At 44.3% G+C, this 19953-nt stretch overlaps 1 protein-coding gene across 2 annotated transcripts in view; it reads right to left on the bottom strand.

The window, feature by feature from the left end:
- The window catches only part of Fyb2 (FYN binding protein 2), a 123863-nt gene that overhangs the window by 90710 nt on the left and 13200 nt on the right, over positions 1–19953 (bottom strand). The window lies entirely within an intron of this gene.

Genomic DNA, 19953 nt, shown 5'->3' with positions numbered 1-19953 from the left:
CCTGGCCTCCTTGTACACTCCCATCTCCATGTCAAGTTTCCTTTCACTTCCTGATTGATTTCGAGTTCGTTTCTCCATTGCGATTGCCTCTAGCAGACCAGGTAGGGCCAGCTGCTTCCATGGTGCCCTGAAATCTCTTTATAACTTGGCTGCTGAATTTCACACTGTGTTAGTAGCAAATTCGGGAGGCTTATATCCAAGTTCTGACTCTGCCTCCTCTAATCCAGCCAAATACTATAAGCAACCTTATCTTAACGTCACATGTAGTCGCTTAATATTACAAACACTAGAAGGGTTGGGGCTACTATATGGAAAGTGTCCAGTATGGGGCCAAACACATAGTAGGGCTGTGATCAAGAAATGCTGCAAGAAGCTAGATAATATTTTCCTGTTAGTGGTTCCTTTGGAGATCAGGTCAACTCAAGCAAATGAAAAGCTACCGTACCACTTGGTAATGGTGGCTCAGGTCTAGGGCAGCAAGAAGGTCGGGGTTGGGGACAGTGAGGGAGAGTCCAGGACTACAGAGTGATCTGGCCGTTCATCTAGCCAAATAGGCGTGATGCTTTTTCTACTAGAGTTCCCACTTTCTCCTCTTAAAGTTCATTTATTTTTGTAAGTGCATTCTGGCATCTTCTGCCTGCGTGGGAGGTAGGAAGACATTTAATGGAATCATTTCAAAAAGAAAGAGCCATTATCTTCTGATCATGCTTCAAGTTTTCTTTTCTCCTTCCTTCCTTCCCCCCTTCCTTCCCCCCTTCCTTCCCCCCTTTTTCCTTTCTTTCCTCCCTCCTTCCTCCCTCCCTCCCTCCCTTCCTTCCTTCTTCCCTTCCTCTTTCCCTCCCTTCCTCCCTCCTTCCTCCCTCCCCTCCTTCCTTTCTCTCTCTCTCCCTCCATCCCTCCCTCCCTTCCTCCCTCTCTCCCTTGCTCTCCCATTCCCCACCTCTTCCCTCCCTCCCTTCTTCCCTTTTTTTTTTTTTTTTTTTGTAACTTGCATGTACACAGGCCATTGCCATGGCAGTGACTTTGGATTTTGCCAGCTGCAGGAACTCTGCGTGCCCTTTCCTCACCATGTTTACAGTTGACTCACACCTGCCCTCCATGGATTTAGGAAGGGAGGGAAGTTGACACGTTGCAAAAGGCAGGTGGCTGCAAGCTGGATTTCATGCTATATCCATGGTTGTTTTTCTTCCTCTGAAATCACTAAACACCTCCAGCCCACACTTGCTTATAGTTCTTTCTCCAAATCTCAGTGGTCCATTTCTTATACTTTAGTCAACAGACCAGGTAAATCATCTATGCATCCTCTCTCCTGATATGGCAGAAGACTGTATTGGGAGTGAAATCTGGGATCCTGAGTGTGATGTCTCAGGCTAGTCCTTCTCCAGCCAGGTACCTTATGAAATCCTTTTTGTAATTCTAACCTATTTTCCTTACTATAGAGTAGTATTTACTTATTCAGATGAGACAGAAGGATTAGGAGTTCAGGGCCAGCCTTGGCTACTCAAGGGGACCTGTTCTCATAAATAATATAGGCAGGAAATGTGGTCGATGGGGCTGGGAATAGACATGCATTTCTCATAACTGTTCAGGATCAAGATAACAGATGTACATATGTCATGGTAAATATTTTTTAGTATAAAATACATGACCTTAGCTACTGAAAGATTTCAGTTTAGCACCATGAGAAGGACTGACGCTGCTGTGCAACCAATTTCCAGTACTCTTCATCTTACAAACGAGACTCTACATCCCTCAAACAATAGCTCTGTCTTCCCTTCCCAGGTCACTTTCTGACTCTTGAGTCTGACTCTTCTGGGTATTTAAGAATGGAAAAAACATATAGCATTTGTCTGGCTATTTAGCTTGGTATGGTTAAGTGACTGGCGATTTAACTTAGTGCAGTGCCCTTAAGGATTAGCCATGATGTAGTGTTACATTTCCTTTCTTCCAGCCAGGCAAGCTGGCACACACTTGGTGGGTCAAAGCAGGAGGATCTGCTCTCAAGGCTAGCCTGGGTCATATACCTAGGTTCTTTGCATATTTTTAGTTACTGGGTATTAGACTTCTATAAAACTCTGTACAAACATTGTTTTGATGCATCGCTTTCAATTCTCATGGGTATGTTCCCAGGTGTTGGATTGCTGGATCACATGACACTTCTGGTTTTAAGCTGTTAGAAATCTCCATACTGGTTTCCATGGCAATCACATCATTTTACATTCCCACAATTGGGACACAAGGATTCTTATTTATCAACATACTCACCAGCTCTTTTTTTTTTTTTTTTTTTGTATTGGCCATCCAAATGGGTGTGAACTAGCCAGTGGTTAATGGTTTTGAAGTAATGTGATAATTTTTTTTCTTTACTATCTGGAGCCATGTGAGCAAAAAAGCTATTACTTGGTAAAATTTAATCTCTGTAGAAATGATTTTGCAAAAATTAGGAAACAGAATTGTGCATTAGATAACCTTTAAGCCAAGGGCCTGTGCAAAGATCACTGCTTCAAGGTGGGGCAAAGCTGATAATGCTCAGCTCATTTCCTCTTCAATAAATGTCCATTAAGTGCCTACTATGTGGACGAGATACGGTTTTCAACACTGAAAGGCTCTTCTCTTGGATATTGTAGTTTAATAGTAGGGAGACATAACCTGTAAGTATAACACGCAAGAAAAGCTTAGAGGCAGGAGCTAGATAGAGAACGGGGTAGGTGCCATGCAACGTGAGGCATCATATCTGATCTTCAGAGGTACCACAGAGAGGCCACTATTTCACTCAGCCATGTACCATAGCGAGTGTCACCTCAATGGTCCCCAAAGCGTCTTCCGGCACTGCACTGCCTTCTTCTTCCTGGTATGCATGGGAAATAGGTGTGACTTGGGCTTTACAGTTTATCACCCTCTGAGAATTCAGAGTTGAGAGCATGAGGTACATAGACATCATGGGGATGGGCTGGGAGCTGACAGTGGGTTAAAGCCTTCTGACCAGAACCGCAGCCCATTTTTATGGATCCCACATCCCCGTGACCTTGTCTTCTTCAGCAACTGTTCTCTGTTTCCTTGCTCTTCCTACCGCCTCAAAGCCTTTCTCATTATTTTGAAATGACTTCTTTGTGGTCTCTTTACTGTGACTCTGGGTTCTTCTAATCCTTCATTTACCCAGCTGTTAGACAAATCTGTTTAACAACACAAATCTGATTATGTAAGTCCCTCACATGCTGAAAATCCTTCAAATTGGCTTTCTCGAGCTCTCAAACCAGCTCCAGTACATTTTCTGATCAGCTAAGACATTCCTAAGCCCTATCCTGTTGGTTTGACATCACTGCGGCCACTCCTTTGGTGAGAAGCAGGCTGCCCAGCTTCTCACCAAATCCAAGTGCATACATAGCCCTCTCACAGCGCTTGACTTTCAAATGTATGATTTCCTCTGCCTGGAATGCCCATCCTTCTCCTAATTCCTCAAATTAGCAAATCTGATTCATGTTGCTTTAAGATGTGTATTGCTTTGTCTTCTGGGAGCTAGACACTGAAGTTAGAGTGACACATAGACTAGTTCCTAGTCAGACGCATGAAATAAGGGAAACGGCCACCTGTGGACCACACCAGTGTAATACAGTAGACTGTCACATACACAGGAATAGAGGCTTGTGCTGCAATGGAGTTACAAAGAAAGCTTCCTGGAGGCGACACCAACGGAGCATGAACAGGAAAAGGGTATCCAGAGAACAAGAACCATGGGCCTAGAAGTGTGGAGCAGCCTGCTGCTGACGGAAGAGCAAAGAATTCCACTCACAACTGCTCCCAGGGTCAGAGGGTGAGGCTATAAAGTCGGTCTTCTCAGAGTGCCTGAGGCAACCATCTTAAGTGCAGGGAGCAGGACGGGTGGCTCTCCCACCGAGGAGCCAAACACAATTTACAACAGATACCCTGTCCGTGTCTCTGCAAACCAGCAACATCACCTTCACTCCCTCTGCCTGCCTTCTCCTGAATGTAGCTTGACTCATCCAGCTTGGTGCAGTGAACCTGCCCTTCAAGCAGAGGCTGCAAAGGTCAGACGTAAATTTCCAGGTAGTCTCTATGCTGAAATTTTCCAAGCAGAGGCATCCAAGTTTCCAAGCACCGGTGAGGGAGATGGGTACCAGAGCCTATCTTTTGGGAGCCAAGTGTGGCAGAGGTTGCCAGGATGTGTAATGTCCATGGGTGTAGAATATGACACTCTTCCTAGTGCTCTTGGTAATTCCCAAAGGAACCTATAATGAACCCTTTGCTGTTAGACCAGGAACAACAGATCAGGTGATCTGCAGTGAAAAGTGCTGACACACACTGTTATGCTTTGCTCCACAGCAGCGCTGAGCACCCAGCATACTGTCCACCTCCCTCAGTCAGAGTGGAGACTCCATGAAAGCAGGCCCCTGCTTGTGTTTTAGTTTTTGATCACTCCTGCAATGTAACGTAAGAGCCTGGAAGAATATTTATCTTAAACAGCTGCTCAATAAAAAAAAAATAGTGAATCGATGAAGATTTACAAGCCTTTCAGAATCTAGATGTTACAGACACACAGAGTCTTACTTATCTCAGCCTACCTCTAGCTCCCTTGTTCACAAAGTCTGTGGTGAATCGATGAACCAGAGAACGCACGCTTGGAAAAGTTAGCAGGTCCATACAACACGTGAATGGGAACTGTAGAATTTTAAAGTTTTCTTGCACCATCGTTGTGAGGTCAGCTTTGAACACCCACAGAGAAACCAGTCCTCTATAATGTCAGCAGGTCACCCTAAAAATAGTTTTGGAAACTGTCCTGGGCACTTCTGTTCTAGATGGACCAGGAGAGCTGCAAAGCCATGCCTGAGCTATTGTGGGGACAATCAAAGATGAAAGGTGTAATGTCCTCTAAACAGAAGAGGCTTATCTCCACCACAGAAAGGAGGGGCAACCAGACACCATAAACAGAAGTAAGTGCCACTTCAGAAGGATGAGGCCACCAGGGTCAAACACTTCTAAGGCCAGTTCCCTGCATGTGATATTATGATGTCTCCGTTTAGCCAAACTTGGAGAACAGCAGGTGTCTCTCATTCACCTTTTATTTTATAGACTCATGGAGCGTTAACAGCAGTGATAACACAGGAGGCAGATGCTTCTCCCACATGTCCACATCCACACTCTGATCTGAGTACCAGTTCACCTCTGTTGGTTTCCCAGGGGCAGACAGATACCAAGCACAGAAAGCCTAGTGCATCCCTCCAGGTCACAGAAGATCAACCCAGGAACTGATTCACACAGCCTAGATTTGGGGTCACGTTCACCCCTGAGACTATAAGTGCACTGCTCTTGTGCTCCTGGGCACAGGACACATCTGACAGGCATATGTTCCGTCCTCAGCCTCATCACGAACCCTGATGCATAGTCTTGATTGATCTCTACCAGCCCCACCATGCAGGTGTGATTACTATGCCATTTTATAGATAAGCTAACGTGAGGAACAGGGTTAAATGACTCAAGTTTATAAAGATCAGTGGTTCTCAACCTTCCTAAGGCTGCGACCCTTTAACATGGTTCCTTATGGTGTGGAGACCCACCCCCCAAGCATAAAATTATTTTCACTACTACTTCATAACTAATTTTGCTACTGTTTTGAATCATAATGTAAATAACTGATAAGCAGGATATCAGATATGCAAGCTCTGTGAAAAGGTCATGTGACCCCCAAAGGAGCCACAACCTACAGGTTGAGAATCACCGACAAAGAACACTACACAGAGATTCAAATCCTCCTCTCTAGAATCCCAGGACTGCTTTCAACCCCTCTGCTACTGTACGTTGACATTTAGCACTGGCTTGTAATTCTTTTCCTGTCTCACAGAAGTCCCACAACTAACTGTGTCAATGTCACAGTGTCATCGAAAACTGTCCCTAGTCACAGTCAGACTGTTTGGTGAATAAAATGGCTTCCTGAGCAAACCTAAAGACTAGAGTTTGATTCCCAAACTATTGCAGAAGGAGATAACTGGACCCCTGAAAACCATCGTGGGACCATGCATGCTCTCACTGTGGAGCAAGTGTGCCTGCCGCTCACACACACCAACCCCAAACCACATGTGACCGTGTTCTCGCTGTGGAGCATGTGTGCCTATTTTCTAATATCCATGTAAACCACATTTGTGATTTACAATAAATAAAACAAATGGAAACAAAAATTATCTAATAGTTATTTTATGGAAGCAATTTAAAATTCCAGGAAACCCACCTTTTAAAAAACAAACAACATAACCTTTGAGCTGGGCAATGGTCTCACACACCTTTAATCCCAAGGCTCATGAGGCAGAGGCATATGGATCTCTGATTTTGAGGCCAGTCAGTCTGGTCTATAGATTGAGTTCCAGGACAGCCAGGTCTATGCAGAAAGCCATGTCACAATGACACAAAACAAAACAAAAACAAAAATCTTCAAAAATTTATATTTATGCGTATGAGTGTTTTACCTGTATATCTGTGTGTACATTGTGTGCATGCCTGGGCCTGAAGAGGTCAGGAAACGCTGTGGAATCCCCTAGATCTGGAGGTGTGGTTGTAAACTGCTCTGGGGGGGGGGGGCTGGGAATGGAACTCTTGTGCTTTTAACCACTGACTCATCTTTCTGGCCCTCAGAAAACCAATCTTTATTTGCTTTTTGTTATTTATATTGACAGGAACACAACATTTTTTTTCTTAACAAAATTCTAAATGTTTATAACAAATGACATAGCAAACATGCCCATGCCTCCTTGGGTTTTCAAAGCAGCTCTGACTTGATGCAATTTTTAAAATATAAAAGCGCAAAACTAAATAATAAAATGTAATTAGGTGATGTAATGCTTTTAAAGTAAATTTGCAAATGAGGCAAGTTTGGTGTCAAATCATTTATCACTTTGAAGTTTACACAGCGTGGGGTGGAGGCTACTTGGCCTCACGTCTTTGCTGGACGAAGTGTCATGGTACTCTAGATGTCTCTCTGTGGTGCCTACATCACATCACACCCCAGCTCCACGTGAGAAAGAACTCTACAGGTTTGAATTATCCGTGACTTCGTGTCTGAATGCTGACGTAAAAACATAAGTGCAGGCTAAGTCTATACATTGCTGAGAATTATTGTTCACCACAGGGCAACATCAATGACAAAGGTTTATCATGAACCTGAAACTGTCCCTCCTCATAAGCAAAGTGCAAGATCCCTAAGGAACAGGCAAGCTAACAATCCAAGGCACAGGGAAGGCTGCAGAAGCCAAGGAATTATGCTCCAGTAAAAGGAGTAGTCATAGCTGCCAGATGCTAAAGGGGACAACTTCAGAATAGCATGTAGACAGTCACCGTTCATGAATACAGGCTACACCACTCCAAGAGCTGGGTAGTGGGAAGACTGTCTGTATTCCTGGCATCAGAGATTAACACCTAAGACAACCAGGAAAGGCTAAAAACAGCACAGGGCAGTCTGAGGTCCCCTCACCTTCCCTGAGAACAGGTTCAATCTGAAAAGTTAAAGCCCCTGACATCAGTATAAGGGCTGACAAGTGTAACTGTGTCCTCAGATATCTGCATCCTAAGGAGCACTTCCCATATGCTTTAAGGAAGGAATCTAGAACTTCTGGAACTACGGGTCAAATTCCTCTCATCGTATCTCCACTATGCAGACAGGAAGGCAATTCCCAGTGTCCACGGTGGTCATGTGCCTCCAGGCGCTCTTCTGGGTGAGTTCGGCTTGCTTATCACCTTCTAACTTATCTCAACTGCCCACTGGCTCAATGAGCCTTTCAATTTTTTCACAGTGCAGGAGCTCGGTTCATCTGTGTTATCTTCAGTGATAGCTGGGCCAGCTGAGGAAAGCAACCCTAAACATTCAGTGGCTGTCTGCTCAGTGAAGGCAGTTATGGAAACAGCCACCTAACCCAAGGCTGAAGGTTTTGTCAATAAACATGCCGTGGCCTCGTGGATCAGTTTGGGGCCCTGAGATGGCTCAGTGGGTAAAAGTACTTGCCTCACAAGTCTGATTGCCTGAGATCAACCTGCCGAACTCACACTCCTTCAGCAAGGCAGGAAGCAGAGACAGGAGACAGAAACTCCTGGAGTTTGCCATGTGACAGAATTACAAGGTGGGGAGAACCGATTCCTGTGAGTTGTCTTTTAACCTCCACATCTGCATGTATGAGCACACACACACACACACACACACACACACACACACACACACACACACGCTCGTGTGCATGCACGCAGGCAGACAGACACACACACACATACACAGGCAGGCAAACAGGCGAACAAAAAGGCAGAAACAGACCCACACAGACACAGATACAGACAAATAGGCAGACAGACAGACACACACACACACACAGGCAGGAAGTCAGGCAGACAAAAAGGCAGAAACACAGACACAGATACAGACAGATAGACAGGCAGACAGGCAGACACACAGATAGGCAGGCAAACGCAGAGACATAGACGTGTGTGTGCACACCCTCACACACAGACACAAGACTAAGTTTGGTGAAGTGCAGAGGAAGTGAGATGAAGTGTTTTGACTAGAGCCATTCTGGGTGGACAGGACAGCATAAATAAAAGCGGGAAAGCAGATCAGAGCAACCAGAACAGTGCAGGGGCAATGGAAGAAGGAAGCCATGCTCTTGGCTGCTTTCAGGGCGATAAGAAAAAGGTGTTTTGATGCAAAGCCTTTCAGAGGGCAGAGATGACAATGTTTAGTCTATATCTACGGACAACTTTTTTTGAGGAAGTTTTTCTGTTCAGTCACCAGAAAAACACTGGAACTGGAATTCAAAGGTCCTAATAGTACCTTGGTACCAATATAAATAATCCTATCTCCAGTGCCCCAAATGAATACTAATGACCAACTTTCCCTCATCAAACCCTGCCCATCCAGGTCTTACAAGTCACAGAACCTGCTTCACTTCTCTCTCTATCTTTGGGAAGTTGCTTGGAGTCCTGTCTTAGTTAAGGTTCTTACTGCAGTAGCATGCTATATGCTCAGACCTGCTACTGTTTCCCTAGGAAAACAATGTATGCTTGCTGAAGGTACCACACGTATTGACCAGAAACTGTCTTGGGATGATTCAGGTAGGGTTCTGATACTTAGACAGTTATGACAAATTAGTCATCCTAAAAGCACATTGGGAGACATGGGTAGGGCATTATGAACGAGTTCCTATCCATTTCCCAGGAAATTCTTCAAGGTTGGAGGAAGGAGAACAAGGCAATCAGTCTGTGCCGGGTACAGAAAATGGCAGCCGTGGCTGTAGATAACCCCTAGCAGAGAGTCCAGTGGGCCATCGGCTTCAGCTGGTATCTTTGCAATTATTTTCTCACTAGCAATTAGCTTCATGCAAGCAACCCTTCAATGACTCGATGGCTCTAAAATACATTTCTATAACAAATTTTCACTCTCTTTTCAAAAGCTGGCTTTTCCCCTGAACTATTAATCAGATAGTATGCTGTGGTAGTTAGGGTTTCTAATGTCGTGCTGAAACACCATGACCAAAGTAACTTGTAGAGGGTTTGTCTCACTTCTGTATTACAATCCATTATCAAAGGAAATCAGGTAGGGAATCAGACATAGCAGTGGCAGGAAGCTGAAGGCATGAGCTGGTGCAGAGGCCATGGAGGAGTGCTGCTTACTGACTTGCTCCTCATGGCTTGCTCAGCCTATTTTCTTATAGCACACATGATGACTAGCCCAGGACTGGCATCACCCACAATGGACTGGTCCTTCCAACATCAATCACTAATTTTAAAAAGGCCCTATAAGCCTGCCTACAGCTTGCTCTGTTGGAGGCATATTTTTAACTCCTCTCAGATAACTTCAGCTTGTGTCAAGTTGACATAAAGCCAGCCAGCTCAAATGGTAACTCCTTCAGCTCCTGGATCTCAAGCCACTGTTAAATGTGCTTTTTCCTCCCACCCTCCCTCATACTGAGTCTCTAATCCAAGAGTTTACATAATGCTAGACAAGTATTTTAACACCAAGCCCATGCTATTCATCTCTTTATTTTATGATCACGTAGACCTGCTGTGGTTCATGGGTAAGGACCATGACTTCCTTCATCCTCTCAGCCTGTGCTTCACCTGTTTTCTGAAATGTGTGGGGTATCTTTGCTAGACAATCACTGTTCAAGCCATACTTATTTCTTTTACATGGGGCTCAGAAACTCCCATGAAGCTGTTATCATTACCCCTCAAAATCTCTCACTTCTCAAACCTCTTTTGGAAATGGCTCTCAGTCTTGGATGTGGGACCTCTAAACAGCCCCCCACTGGACAGGGTACCTGTGCATCCATAATGCTTTCTGTGTGGCCATCTCAGCCTTTTGTCCAACAACACATCTGGATGCAGAGCTCTCCAGCTGCCATTCTCTTCCGGTCTTATACTTCATCACTTCCTGCGCCCTACTGTAAGGACTCAAGGGAAAACATTGCTTTCCCTGGGTTCCATGAGCTCCTTGGTGGCAGGTAGAGATGTGCTCTCATTTTCACAGAGCCCATGAGTTCTCCACAAGCGGCTCCGAGTGCTCAATAAATATTTACCAAAGCAACCCAGAACAAAGTGAATGAGCAGATTTCAGATAGCGGCCTAGAGGGGATTCTCATCTCAAAAAGGGCTTTCTCAGAGAACTACCAATTAATTTGCTGCCAACAGTGCTTCTAAATTGCTCTTCTAATCATGGCACTCCCTTATTAAAATCCTTCAGGAGTTCCCCATGGCCTGCTGCTAAGTTACACGTTCCTGAGCTGCACACATAAGGCCCTGTCTGCCTTCACCTCCATCTTCTTTCCCTAGTACTTTCTACTCCATTAGACTCTTCCCCCACCCCCCTCCACCCCATCCCCCAAGAAAACCAAGTTTTCTATGTGCACTTGTCCACAGTGTGCCCTCTGCCTTGAATACCTCTCCATATTTATTTTCTGGGCTCGTAGTCACCATTTGACCCAGAGCTGAGGTGTCAGTTCCCAGAAGTGTCTTCTAGCTCTGGGGTTAGGCAAAGCGTGCTACACACACACACACACACACACACACACACACACACACCCCGCTGTTACAGCAGCCTCTGCTCACCGGCTTCCAGTTTCCTACTTTGATCACAGTCATCTATGTGTACATGTGTCTGTCTGCTCTGACCTCACCCTGTTTCACACTGAGGACTGCAGAGCCCAGGAGTGCATTTTTTCCCAGCTCATGTTCCTGTCTCGGTGCTTAGGCACACAGAGAATACAAAGATGACACAGGTCCTTTTAATTATGCATTTATGCATGTAGGGACTGAGAACAATTAGGCTTCACTCTAGACAGGTAAAGGGTGCTCTGGACTCTGATTCCATTCTGTTTATGTTACTACCTCTCCGGGTGTGCATGGCAGTATGTCTCTGCTGCGAGTTTCTGTAGTTCCACCAACAGGCTTCTGAGATAAGGACAGAGCAGAGGACCAGAGCTTTCTGAAGCTGTTTTCAGGCTGCAAATGAACACTGAAGACAAGGTCTGAAGCCAGCAACAACCAGAAGCTTGTGGGGTTTCAAAAGAACACTGTTATACACTCCTTTTCCTCAATGATAAAGTCTGCTATCTTTCCCCTGAGCATCCAAGGCCTGGTGGGATTGACACAAACACACACACACACACACACACACACACACACACACACACACACACCAACTCATACACACACACACACACACACACACACACACACACACACACACAGCTTTTTCATTGTCTCGTGTAAGAGGCCACATACTGCGATACTGACAATTTCCCAAGGACACTGCTAGGACAGAGCGCTGCAGGCAGACAGGCAGGACAGGACAAACCTAACTGGGCTTGAGTAACAAGTGATATCACAGAGAAAAGGAGGCTGCTGCCCTTAGGAAGTGGAAATCACAGTTATTTACCAGTTGTGAAGCAAGGAGAGAAAGCTTTAAAAGGCCTGAGGCCTAGAGAGCCCAACAGGCAGAGATTCCTGGCCTAGGACGATTATCATACCTATGGCTGGAGTGAGACACGAGAAGAATGGAGATGGCTGTAACCCCCAGGCCTGCACACCATTAAATGAGCAGCACATTTTCAGTGTCATGGTTTGAAATGCCTTCTGGGATGTAGTGAGATCTGGTAACAGGAAAGTGATACTCTCTGTGGGCATAGGCCCAAAATTGACACTGTTATCTCCCTCCATCACTGTCTATTTGTCCAAGGTCTCTCGCTGGCTTTACCCCAGGCATCCCTTATCTCTGCCTTCTGGTTAGCAAGGAGCAGGTGCCAAGCCTGCCTTCTTCTCTGCGAGTACTGCGGCATCTAAATTCCAGTTTTTACAGCTGCGCAGCAAGCGTTTTACACACAGAGCCACCAGAGCCCCTCCTCAAGGCACAGGTCTGTAGATCGACCGAGTAGGATGACCTGCCAAGCAAACCACGGCTCACTGCAGACGCAGGATTTACGGTGCCTTTCAGGAAGTCAGCCGAGCAGTGGAGGCTCAGCACTGCTTCCAGACATCAAAATGTTGCCGAGCAGTGGCTCAGTGTTGGTGTAGAGGGTCTCTGAGGAAATTAGGGCCATAAGCCTCTGAGGCCAGTTTCAAACTGAAGCTCCCAGCCAACAGCCTAGGTTTTAATTATATCTGCAGACAGGAGATGGGGCTTTATTTTGGAATTTACAATCTGTGCAAATGTGCCACAGCCCTACCAACTGCCCAACCATTCTTCATTATCTGGTACAGGAGCTTAGGGGCAAGAATGGAGTTTCTGGGCTGACAAGATATTTGGGGTAAAACCCCTTGCTTGATCCTCAGAATCCACAGTGGAAGGAAACAACGGAATCTCTCCTGAGAGTTGCCTTTTAACATGTGTATATCTCCATACACAGATACACAATTAGGAGGAGGAGGAGGAAGGGTGAAGGAGAAAGAGGAGAGGAAGGAGGGAAAGGAGGCTTCAGCAGAAGCTGCCTATTGGGAAGCAGGCCACAGAGCCAGTCTAATTGACAGGGCTCCCTGTGCTGTACCCTGAAGTCCTCTCTAGCCAGTCACTCCCTACCAGGGTTATGACAGCTTTACATAAAGTGCAATCTAGCAAGCACCTAAAGGAGAAGGGTTAAGTAGCTTTTCTGAGTCACTTTATTGCTTTGACCTACATTCTATGATGCAAATGCCTCAGCTGACCGGGCCATTTAAATTTCTTAGATTGTTTTGTATATTGGAATCCCAGCCAAATGAAGAAACCTTGAGAGGAACTGGACCCCATTCTAGCTTATGGGGTGCTAGTACTTTTTAAAGAAGGAACAAACAAGCCCCCCAGGTTCTCTGTCTATTCCATGCCTCCTTTCTGCTAGAATTTCAGAAAACTTGCTTTTAAGATATGAAGTGCCAGGCAGCTTTGCCCTGAACATATCTCCCCCATTATCTCCCTCGACTCTCTCCTTCCCCCTCCTCTTTCCCCCTCCTCCTCCACCCCCACTATAAAACTGCCAACATTTGGTGTCTATAAGCCGCTGCCTTTTAGACACGACCTTTGAACCCCTTAGCAATATGATATGGTATGTGGCATTACCATTTTACAGTCTTAGGAGCTGGCTTAGAGAGAGAACAATTTAGTCAAGGGTTAAAACTCCGTGCTGTGGATGTGGGAAGTAGAGGGGCTGTGTTTGGGTGACCTTCAGCTGAATCTTTTTCATCTCAGTTCCCATCAGTCAAGTAGGGTCCATCTACTCAGTATCCATTAACTAAGACAACCCGTGGTAAGTGGTCATCATGTTACCCGGTACTAACTATGCCTGGGAAGACTAACTGATCCTCCCTGGGTTTCTCGGTTTGCACCATTACTAAGAGGCAGTTTGGTTTAACAATAAACTTTTCTTGAGTTTGAATGTGAGCTCCCACACTTTGGGTGCCCTTTCGAGGACACCATGCACTGATGGCTTTAAAAAGAAACCCTATGCCATGCCAGAGCACTGCACTGTATCCTTCTCCTCACTTAATGTGTGTGTTTCAATAGTTACTATACATCTCGCTTACCTGGTAAGCCTCCCAAAGTGAGAGGTGGTGAATGCCTTGTGCTCCTTCAGTCATGGTCTTACTGTGCTGTTGTGGTCCAGTTTTTATCTTTCTCCCTAGGCTGAGAATTACTTTCAATCATGGGAGCGGGGCTCAAAGCACGGGTTTGAGGGTTGAAATGCCTTAGGTTGGCATCCTGATGTGTTTACCTTAACAAAGTTGTTTCCTGTCTTCTGACACATGAAATGGGCTACCAAGCACTGCCATCACAGGCAATAATGTTGGCCTGGTAACTGGCATAAAGGAGGCTCTTAAGTAATGGTGTTGGGACAGAGAGTTGCAGTGAGAGTGGTGATGGTGGAGGTAATGCCGATCCACTCATGATTATCATGTGAGTGCTGGCAGGGTGATTATCTGAGGCAACAAAAACACGTGCCCAAGTTAATCAGCCTGGTGTTTTCACGTGGGAGGATCATTTATCAGTTTTGACAGGTGGCATTTTACTTGCCAGTGACAAAGGCGAGTCTTGGCCCCTCTTTCTCTGCACTCATCATACCCAATCCTCTTCCTCCTCTTCAATTTTAAATGTTCTAGTAGTAATATACACTTACTTATTATTATGAGCATTGAAGAATATAAGGCAAACTCTATTTTGTATCTAAAACAACTGTTAGCCTAGGAGCTAGAGTTCACATGACCATAGAAGTAACGAAATGGCAAAGACAACTTATTAAGATATAACTATCACCAGAGAACAAAACATAAAAACCCAAGGTGTTACCTTTTAGTTTTCTCGCTTGAGGCACTCATGTTCTTCTGGATTCCTAATACTTTGCTAATTCATTGATGTACAGTATTAATGTATCATGATATATGAATAAAGAAATCAAATTTTGAAATCAAATTTCAATATAGCAATTCTCAAGAGCAATGCAATGATATATACAACCTAGATTACAAAGGTAGTAACACTTAGCCTCTTGTGTGATGTGTTCAAAAATAAATATATTCACAATTAAAAATGAATTGTGATTCATAGGAAAAAGGAAAGATGTGTTTATCGATGATTCATTGGAAATATGTAGCAATGATATTGCAAGAGTTTTCAAAGTATCGTTTCTTGAAGACTTGTTTTATAAGCTAGATTATTTTATTTCTATGTGTGTGTGATGTGCAGGAGTATATATACACATGCCTGTCTTAAGATGCCCATGGAGACCAGAGGAGGGCTTTAGAACTCTTGGGATCAGAGTAATGGATGGTTGTGAGCTACCGTGTCAGAGCTGGGACCTAAACTCCAGTCTTCTGTAAGGGCAACAGATGGCCTTAACTGCTGAACCACCTCTCCATCCCATTTGACCTATATTCTGGGTCAGAATTCTTTATTATTTCTTTTATTTTTTGAGAATGTATCATTTCCCCTGTCTCTTTCCTCCCTCCCAAACCTCCCATGTACACTTCCTTACTCTCTTTCAAGTCATGCCCTTTTTCCATTACTTGTTATACATACATATGTATGCACACATATATATTCCTAAATACATAAAAACAGCCTGTTCAGTCTGCATAATGTTATTTGTATATATGTTCTCAGGGCTGAACATTTGGTATTGGGTAATGTGTGCTCTTGTGTGCAATCCGTGTGCTGTTCCCCGAGGAAGACTAGTTCTCTGGGGCATTCCTTAGTTGCTTACAGTTCTTTATTTAGGGTTGAGGGCTCATGGGCTCCTCCAACCCAGTCCATGTTAGCATATCTAGTGTTGTCTTCATTCACCTCATGTTTAAGGAGTCACATTCATTCCTGATCTACATACCTTGACAAACCCTATGACTTTACTCTCTTCTCATGTTTTCCTTCCTACTTCTAACCTATACCCAAGTCTGTTAATGATATTCACTCAGAAGAGTGGCACCAGACCACCCACTTCAAAACTTTATTCTGCCCATTACTACCCTATTCTGGGGGTCTCTCTTCAAGTATAGTCAGTAAATGTGGGGAATAGTAAAGGGAGCCCTGATGAGGAAAGAATCTGAAGAGGCCACCAGCTAGAGATGGCCTTGAATTTTCTCATGGGTGCTGGGACAGATCTGGGATTTGGCTAAGAAACCAGATTGAGGTTAATGGTGAGAATAAGGGGAGGGTGGAGTGACACAGGCAATCTGTGTAGCATGCATGGTTTTAAGAGTGATGGGTGTTCTTTTCTGTGTGTTAATAGACAAGATGAATGATTAAGACATTTAAAGTCACAGGATACTGCACAGATAAAAACCACAGGCAATTATTTAGCTTTGAAGGAATAGAAGGTCTGCAGTGATGACTTTCTGATCCTGTGCAAGCTTTGGTTCCTCAAGAGGATCTGACTCCTTGGAGCCCAAACTGAAAGGAGAAATAACACTAGGGTAGTAGAATCTCAGAGCCTAGGCCTGTTCATCTACAGCAGTGGTTCTCAACCTTATTTCTGGACCCCTTAATTCAGCTTCTCCTATTGAAGTGATCCCAAATGAAACATTGTTTTTGTTGCTACTTCATAAGTGTAATTTTGCTACTGTTATGAATCATAATGTAAAGACCTGTGTTTCCCTATGGTCTTCAGTGAGCCCTGGGAAAGGGTTGTTCACTCCCCAGGTTGAGAGCTGATGATCTAGAACATGAGTTCTCTTCTGGTTTTGGAAGTTTGTAGTAGGGATTAGAGACCCCAGAGCCTACCATGTCACTAGAGTAAAAGTTAATCTTAATTTGTTCTCATCCAGTATGTCACAGCTTAAGGAAGTTAGGTAAAATATTTGTTGACCAATTAGAGATATATACTCTCTCTTTATTTTGGTAATATCTAAAATGAAAATAATTGTATTTATTCTTTTGCATTACTAAAGTTCTTGTAAATATCAAGTGAAGTAGGAAGATGTTATGAATAGAGTAGAATGCAACTCAGGTTGGAGGAATTCCTTTAAATGTCTGCAATGCATGAAAGGGTGGTCTGGGTACAAAGAACTGAGCTCCTAGACCTAGATTAGCAGAGACAGGTACAGCTCGCTGAGGACACTGGTGTACGGAGCAGCATTCTACCTGTGGCAGCTCAAAAATAACTGTGACCTGATGAGGGGATGAATAATGCCCACCTATGTCTAGAGAACCAGATGTAGCTGAACACAGCCCCGATAGGGATTCTGGGAAACTGCTTCAAATCTTAAAACCAGGCTCTAACCATGCACTTAAAAGGCTCATGAAGAGCCCAGAGGAGAACAAAGTGAAGGAGGGAGATGTAGCGAATCCAGGATCTGCTCTGATCATCATCTGCCCCTGGCTCTTCGTCGGAGAGCCTATTCAACCCTCCGCAGAGGTGTACAAGCATCCATGATTCTATTGTCTACAGTCCCACTCCCTGCTATACACAAAGCCTGTTGCTCCACAAGGCACATTCTTTTCTGCTACAGGTCCATGAGACACACTATCCTCTATGGCTACAATGTCTTTCTCACATTTGTCCTCCATTGCTAGAACTATGCATGCTGTCCGTCTAGCATAACAGACACAACTTTTACCAAAGTAGCCATAGCTACTCCTAAGAGACCTCAAGATCTAGCCTCTGGGTTGTTGATGTTCTTTCATGGAAGAAGGGGGTGCGGAAGCAAGAAAGTGGATCCTCACTTGAGATTCATCTTCCTCCTCCACACTCCTACCTATTTTATGTAATTCTGCCTTAATTACGTAAGGTCTTGTGATCTCAGAAGGCACTAGACTATACAGTGTGTAGAAGGTTAACCAAAAGGTGGACTCCCATCAATGCCAATATTGGAACATCATCCTTCATGCAGGGTCAGACTCTCTGACAGTGTGGCTGCTTTGGGTCACCTAAATAGTCGAGAACTTCTCACCCATGCTCTGTAAGTGAGCCCAATCAAGGCACTGGCTCCCCAAGTTAGACTTTGGTAGAATTACACTTTGCTTATTCCAGAAGGTGCTCCAGATGGTGAGAGAAGGCAGATAAGTGTTTGCTCCTAGTTAGAGAAAGCCTTCTTGCAATAGCTTGTCATCCTTTGAAGCCTGAGTCAGAAATGATCTCTTCTGACTCACCAAGTGAGTCCAGTCACTTGAGTGTGATGCTTTTGTCCCCACTGCAATGATGTGATATTGCTGTTGTATATCTTCCTTATTAAATGCCAAGATGTTTGAGAAAGGCCTAAATTGTTTCATTTTATGGACTCTTGGCACTCTGCTTATTAAATGAAAGATCTCTGGGATCACATAGACTAAGTTTCAAGCCCTGGACTCATGACTGAGTTGTGGTCTTAGAATATATATTTAAACCCATGAGGGTTCAATCTTTCTATTTGAGATAGGTAGAGTGATCGCTGTCAGAATGCCAGGTGATGCAGTTACATTCTTCACAGGAAAGAGACCATGACCTGGCCTCTGAACATACTTGTTATCGTTGTAGTTGTCATTCTTATTGATCAAATAAATTAGTGGAGAAGATAACAATAAGAAATAACCTCTGATTATTTTTTCAGAATGAAAGTCACAATATGGGAAATAAGTTGTATAGGAAATAGCTATTTGCCCACAAAAACACAAACAAAAAAACAAATAAACTAAACGCAATTGGATGAATACTCTACAAGCAACTGGTCAGGATGGGCTAGGAAAGAAGTAGGCTATAATACCCTCCAGAGTACCTACATAGTACCCTCCAGAGTACCTACATAGTACCCTCCAGAGTACCTACATAGTACCCTCCAGAGTACCTACATAGTACCCTCCAGAGTACCTAAGGATGCCCGTGTCCAAACTCTGAGAACCTGTGAATCTGTTTTATTATGATGTCTTACATGGTGAAAGGAACTTTGGGAATAAGGTCTTGGCTCACCCGGGTGGGCTCAGTATATTCTTAGGGCCCTTATAGAACATAGATAAGAAATTAATTGTTTTAAAAGATATAAGGCTGAAAGCCAAGATCAGAGAGAAAAGAAGATTCCACCCTGCTGCCCTTGACACTGAAGGAGCCACCAATCAATGAGAGCAAGTGGGTTCTAAGAGGAAAAAGGCAGGGAGACAGATTTTTCTCATATCGACAGGAGGCGTGTAACCTGCGGCCCACTTGTTACACCATCAATAGAAACCAATAATCAGGCGATTTTGAAAACAGGGTGATCAGTGGTTAGTATAGGATAGGTTTTGCTGAATTCAAGCAGACCCCAAATCTCAGTGGCCTAACCCAAGGCTCCTCCATCCCAGCCCTCTCTTCCACATGCCCAACATATGTAGAAGGACTGACTGGTCTCTACATTCACTCAGAGATCTGCCTTGCAACATCTTATACCTCAGCATCTGGGGCAGGTTCAGAAGGGCTAAGAGACTCATAGCCATTTGTGGTGCCTGGAGTGTCACTTCCACTCACATCCTATTGGCCAGCATGTGTCACATGACTTCACCATAATTTGAAGAAAAAAAAAAAAAGCTGGGGTATCCTTAAGAAAGCAAAGGGATGTCTGGTAAGTAAGTACTGAGCATTGTTGGCCACAGCACTAAAAACTGATGTGGAGTAGTAAGACTTCTCAAAGAGGCTTTTAACATGGTAACTAGAGGTCAGGAGAGGTAGGTAGAGAGATGATCACAGGCCAACCATGGACAAACTTGCAGAGTGAAGAGAAAAAAAAATGGAGGGAAGAGGAAAGCATGTTGAACTTCTCTAAGGTCAGATGGGTATGAACATTCATGCTGAATTTAACACATGTTTGCCCAAACTTGACAAGCCATAAAGGCACTAAAACTACCTTTGCAGCAGATTTCTATTTTGCGTAAGATCTCTAGTTGCTTGGTGGAAAGGCTAGTCATATTTTTCCCCATTTCTTTCCAAAAGGATTCCAACAGGGTCTTGAGATTAGCTGAGGATAGCTGCTTTCTTCCTTTCAGAAATCTTTCTAGCTGAAGGTCAG

Source organism: Rattus norvegicus, chromosome 5 (assembly GCF_036323735.1).
Source record: "Rattus norvegicus strain BN/NHsdMcwi chromosome 5, GRCr8, whole genome shotgun sequence".
Lineage (NCBI taxonomy): Eukaryota > Metazoa > Chordata > Mammalia > Rodentia > Muridae > Rattus > Rattus norvegicus.
This window is presented reverse-complemented; position numbering and strand designations above follow the sequence as displayed.